The following is a 6,459-nucleotide window of genomic DNA, read 5'->3' on the forward strand; positions in this document are numbered from 1 at the left end:
CTGGCCTGTAGCACTTGTAAAAAAATGTAAAACTAAAAAAATGAGTACCTCTCCATTTTCTATGCAAGTGGGATTACTCCCAATTTTATAACTTTTTTCAATTAATTTAGTATGAGCATTTTAGCAAGTCAGTAAATTTGCATCTCCTGCATCATTTTTTGTGATTGTTCAGTATTCCATTATATGAATATGCCACAGTGCACATAGCTTATCCATTCTTGTATATAAGCTTTGCCCAGTTTTTCAGTTACAAATAGTACTCTGATATATATCCTTACCTATATCTCTGACTGTTTCTTTTGGTTAAATTCTTAGAAGAGAGTTGTTGGATCCAAAGGGTATAGACATTATTTAAAGGCTTTTCTTACAGAATCTTGGCTTCATCTGATAGGAGAATAACCACATTGTGTTTTATTTTGTATTCATTTGATTGACTGGTGAGGTTTACTGGCTGTTTGTATTAATTTGGCTATTTGGTTAATTATACCCTGTGTCCATTCTTCTGTAGTGAGAGCTTGTAAGGGTTGTATCATATCCTGTCAGATCCGTATGTCTGACTTGCTATTTCTGTGTGTCATGGGGGTGTTGAAAGACTCCAGTTATTTTAATGTGATGGTCCACACAACACTTAAACAAAAGACTCATGATAGTTTCCTTTCATGTAATATTTTTTAATCCCTGGGCTTTAGTGATGATCCCTTTGGTTTAAATGAGTAGGTTGTTCAGCCCCAGAACTACTAGAATTCATGATCCGTTTTTCTGGTTTTTGTCTGACCTTTTACTGCGAGGGTTCTTGACCATCATACTTTCATGATAGGTTTTTAGTATGTATTCTGTATTCACACATTGTTGAAAGTTTTTATTATTTGTATCCTCTTAGACTTGTCTTTTTTTCCTCTAAAACTAACAGTTATTACATTTCTTCTATTTTGTTTTCCCCTTTGAACTAGTTTCAAGTGTGATTTGGAGCTGAAGATCATGATCAGAAGAATGCAGTGCATTTCTGAGCTCCACCAGGTTTTGCTTGTGAGGTTTACACGCCCCTGCCGCCCTTGCTAATTATGAACTGAGATTCATTTTGTGATGCTTTTTGCTCATAGGTTATATACAGTTATTCTTCAGTTCTGTAATTGTAAAATATGTTGTCTGATTTATTGTTACTAAAGCCAGGGTTATCATTGCACATCCAAGAAGAGGTTTTTAAATTGGATTATGCATTATGTGTGTGCGTATATGTTTCTGTTTTTTTCCATAGCCAAAATTACAAACCTGCCATGACTTGTCTTGTGCAGGACTCTTCCACACGTGAGAAAATGAGAGTTTTCTATATGTTAAATCTGTAGAGTTAGCAAGTGACCTTTTGTCTTTCATCGAAAAGCACTTGACCTGCAGCAGTGCGGCCTCACCAGTGAAGGAGCAAAGGCTTTCCTAAAGACCCTTGAAACCAACAGAACTCTGCTCGTTCTGGATATAAGAAAAAATCTGCTTGTTGGTATGTGGTCACTTTTTTTAAATTGATAAACACATAGCAAAACAAAAAGAATTTGTTCAGTTATTGACAGTTTTTTAAAACTTAATGTGTTTAACTTTCCTCATCATATCCAGTTGGCCCTTGAACAACGTGGGGTTAGGGGTGTCGACCCCTGCGCAGTTGAAGATCTGGGTATAAGTTTATAGTCAGTGGTTCCACATGTGTGGATTCAACCAACCTTGGATCATGTAGGACGATAGTACATATGTATTGAAAACTATGCGTGTGTCAGTGGACCCGTGAGGTTCAAACCCATGTTGTTCAAGCTTCAACTGTACTTTTCTAGTGTTGCACTTCCCTTATGTTTTTAGCAGCTAAGGTACTAATTAAAGTGAATTATACTTGTCAATTTTTCTTATCTCTACTCTGAATAGAGGTGAACCTAGATACTAAGCCTGCTTCCACCAAGAGCATTCTTTCTTTCCTGTGCAACCTCTGAATTCTTGCCAGGAGTACTTTATTCATTTGTCAGATTCACAAGTAATTTTGTAATCATCTTCTGTGTGCCAGAGACGGGTTTAGGGACTAGGGATAAAGCAGTGAACCAGACAGACAAAAGTCTTGCCCTCATGTAGCTTACATTCTAGTGAAGGAGATCAGATAGAAATGAGTAAATAGATAAGTCATATAATTTTAGAGAGTAGGAAGTGCAAAACTATCTTAATGTAAGGAGAGTGAGGGAGAGCAGGTAGGACTCCATTGGATAGATTTGTTAGGGGACAGCTTCACTGGAGAAGTGGCATTTGAACGGAGACCTGAATGAAGAGAGGAGCAAGCCATGGAAGATGTGGAGTAAGCACATTCCAGGACAAGGAGGCAATGAGTATGTAGGCATGTAGGTGGGTGGAGTATTTAAGGAAAAGCAAGGAGACCAATCTGGGCAGAGTACCGAGTGAAGAAGAGTGTGGTATGACATGAGGTCAAGGAGCTAGCCAGGGGTCTGCTCTTGTAAAGTCTTGAAGGCCAGAGTAAAGATGTGGATTATTCTAAATGAGTAGAGGGGTTTGAACTGGAAAAAGGCATGATGCAAATCGTATCTGAATAAGGTGACCTGGTATAGAGAAGGGACTTGGGAGGATAAAGAAGAGGAACAGGGGGCTTTCCTGGTGGCGCAGTGGTTGAGAATCCGCCTGCCGATGCATGGGACGCGGGTTCGTGCCCCGGTCCGGGAAGATCCCACGTGCCGCGGAACGGCTAGGCCCGTGAGCCATGGCCGCTGAGCCTGCGCGTCCTGAGCCTGTGCTCCGCAACGGGAGAGGCCACAACAGTGAGAGGCCCGTGTACCTCAAAAAAAAAAAAAAAAAGAGGAACAGGGTGACCAGTTAGGAGACTATCCCAGTGCTCCAAATAAGAGATGTTTATGGCCTAGGTTAGGTTGGAAGTTTGCAGCAAGTGAAAAGTGGTTGAATTCAGGTTGTGTTTTGAGGGTGTAGCTATCAAGACCTGCAGATAGATGTGAGGTATGAAAGAAATAGTAACAAGGAGACAAGTCGTTGATGATTATGTGTGCAACTGGGTAGTATCCCTTAGAAGAAGGGGGCTGATGGGAGGAGCAGCTTTTGAGGGAATATCAGGACTTGGTTTGTTATCTTGGATGCCCTGGTTTGATATCTTAGATGCTCTTTAGGTATCTAAGCGTCTGGACGGTGCTCAGACTGTACTTTGTATCCAAAGGTAGCCAAAGCCACTTTAGATGCAAAATGTTTCAAGTTGACCTTTGCTGCTGCCAAAATAGTAGCCACTGTGGGCAGTCTGCAAGATGGCATCTTAGGTTTCTGAGGAAGAAATTAGAATACACAAGGGGAAATAAGTGTATAATTATATAATGTAGATTTCATATTTAAATTTATGGGAAAAGCAATAATTAGTTGGCTTTTGGTTTTAAATGGAAATAGCCACTCACTGGAAAATAATTACTCTAATTTCAATTCATTTTACTTTAGATCATTCTGTGATGAAAACAGTTACCAAAAAAGTTCTCCAGATGGAAGGAGTGCCAAGTCAGAGTTATATAACATGTTTCAGTTCTCTCGGAAGAATTTCTCTTTAATGGCTTGGTTTTCTTTCTTTCTTAAAAGAAAATTATCAAGGTACTTTCTGCCATCTTAAAACTAAGATTTTAGTCAAATCACATGGCTTTTCTGTTTTTGAAAATGTTGTGTGATGCTTTAATTTAGGTTCCCAGATCTGCAGATTGAAAACCTTTTAACTTTTTATTTTCTGTAACATATTATCGTTAGTCACAAATAGTCTTTTTTTTTTGGTGATAAGAATGAATAGCAGGAGCAGCATTTGTGAAACCAAATCTAATATGAAACTGTTTCTTGTGAGTAAATTTGAATTTTGAAACAGCAAAACAATAAGGTTTAATAAAAAGCAAAATAAATTTTTTATTTTTATGATCTGCCAATTTCCCAGAAAGAGTTTTGTGGTGACTTTAGTTATATACCAGATACATTAAAATCACCAGTGGACAGCACATCTTTTATTCAGGTGCCCTCTGAAAGTTTTAAAAATTTGTTGACTTCATATCACAGAACGGTCCACTTTAAAATGGTTAAAATTATAAATTTTCTGTTTTGTGTAGTCTACCACAATTTTAAAAAAATGTGTTGTTTGAAGATTTTTGAGTTTTATAAAGGTATTGTATTAGCATAAAAATGAAAAATTTAAAAGACCACCTCTAATCCCATTATCCTATCAAGCAATATTTACATTTTAGTTTTCTCTTCCTGCTGTCTATAAACATAATTCCACATAGCTTCAATATAATTTGCCATTCTTTTCATACTAAATTTAAATTCTGTGATTCATAGTTATACTTTTTAACATTGCATTCACAAGGTTTCATTGAGTAGGTCAATTTCTTAAATTGGTGAAAAATTGGAAATAACCTCAAATAAACTATTGTAAACATCTTCATAAATACAGCTTTTTTTTTTTATACTTCAAGTTGTATGTTTTTGATTCTCTATTAACTTGCTTGGACAATAGTGTATTAAATAAGTTGTTAAGAGTGTTTATGAAGTCAAAAAACTTTGATCGTCTGCCAATTGTTATTTCAAGAGAGTGATATTTTAATAATCAAATAGTACATTCAAAGAAGTTAAGATTTGTGATATCACACTAATTAGATATTATTATTAAAAATTTATATCCTATGTAAAGCATTCTTAAAATAGCTACATTGACTTTTGCTATGATATTAGAAATGGAAAGATATATAAATAAAACATGTATATGTAAAACATATTAGGAATTCTGTAAAATTAGTACAGAATAATAGGGCATCATGGAATGAGAATAGTTAAACATTTTTTTTTAGTTAACATGATTAAACAAAGTGGAAATGTAACTGAAGTATACAAGCTCATTGAGCTCTTTTAAGAGTAATTTTATTTCTTGGGCTTTTTTTTGTATTTGCCTCAGTTATTTGGAGACATAGAGGTAAGCCAAATCAGTATCTGGGTATATACCTAGATCCAGGTGAGTATAGGAGTGAAATAATGGTGTGAATTGTGTCACATTTGTATTGTACTTATGTATGCCTAATAAAAGATGGGAACTTTTATTAGAAATTTTTTAATCTCCTAACAAGAAAAGTGTAATTTAAAAAAATTTTAATACAAATGTATTTGCATTAGTTTCTGAAAGTAAAGGAAGGGTATACACATAGAAACCGTATGCATACAAACATTTTTTTTGATGGCAATGAAGTTAAAAAACACAATAAAATAGCACAAAATGAACTGAGCTCCTATATATTTTTAAGAGGCATGTAAATCACACAGGATCGTGTGGTGATTATCAATAAGCTACACTCTATGAAATATTTGTCCTATATTACCACATACACTCCATTTTACCCTGCATCCTAATGCTGCTAAAATATAGTAGAAAGCAGCAGCATAGCACAGGGAGATCAGCTTGGTGCTTTGCGATGACCTAGAGGGGTGGGATAGGGAGGGTGGGAGGGAGGCTCAAGAGGGTGGGATATGGGGACATGGGTATGCATATATGGCTGATTCGCTTTGTTGTGTAACAGAAACTAACACAGAATTGTGAAGCAATTATACTCCAATCAAGATCTATTAAAATAAATAAATAAAATAAAATATAGTAGCTTTGAAGGATAAATATAACCATTTTAACCTATGATGTTTGTTTTCAGTAAATTCAAATTAAATATTTAAATGTGAATTTTAATATATGGCTTGTTTTAAGTAAAATATTAACACGTAGGTCTAGTTTCTGCAACCAAATGTTTCACATAAAGATACTTGCCTCTTGGGCCTCCCTGGTGGCGCAAGTGGTTGAGAGTCCGCCTGCCGATGCAGGGGATACGGGTTCGTGCCCCGGTCTGGGAGGATCCCATGTGCCGCGGAGCGGCTGGGCCCGTGAGCCATGGCCGCTGGGCCTGCGCGTCCGGAGCCTGTGCTCCGCAACGGGGGAGGCCACAACAGTGAGAGGCCCGCATACCGCAAAAAGAAAAAAAAAAAAAAAAAAAAGATACTTGCCTCTTTACTACTGAAATATAGGGTAAGTCTCCACATTTCACTTTTTCATCCAGTGGGTTTCATTTGTTTTTTTTGTGTTTTCTATATGAAATCAAAGGAGCAGTGAAGGTTGACAGGCTTATAGGAAGGTAAAATTGACTCACCTACCCCCCAGCAACTTGCAGCCTTATAACTTGTATTGTTTTTACATAGAAAAACTCATCTTAAATTTAACTTTTGGTCTACTTCTGAAGATTCTGTTTGGCAGAAGTCATGGGTATATCTGTGTTTCTGTGTCCTTGAGATTCAGAAATGCCAAAGGTGTTCTACGATTCAGGAAACTTGAGTGTTTCTGCATGATACATAAAATGTATCATACTTTGGGATCTTTTTTTAAACTTTATTTTTGCATTTCTGCACATGTCAATACTT

The sequence above is a fragment of the Mesoplodon mirus genome (assembly GCF_964341445.2).
Source record: "Mesoplodon mirus genome assembly, chromosome: 7".
NCBI classification, from domain to species: domain Eukaryota; kingdom Metazoa; phylum Chordata; class Mammalia; order Artiodactyla; family Ziphiidae; genus Mesoplodon; species Mesoplodon mirus.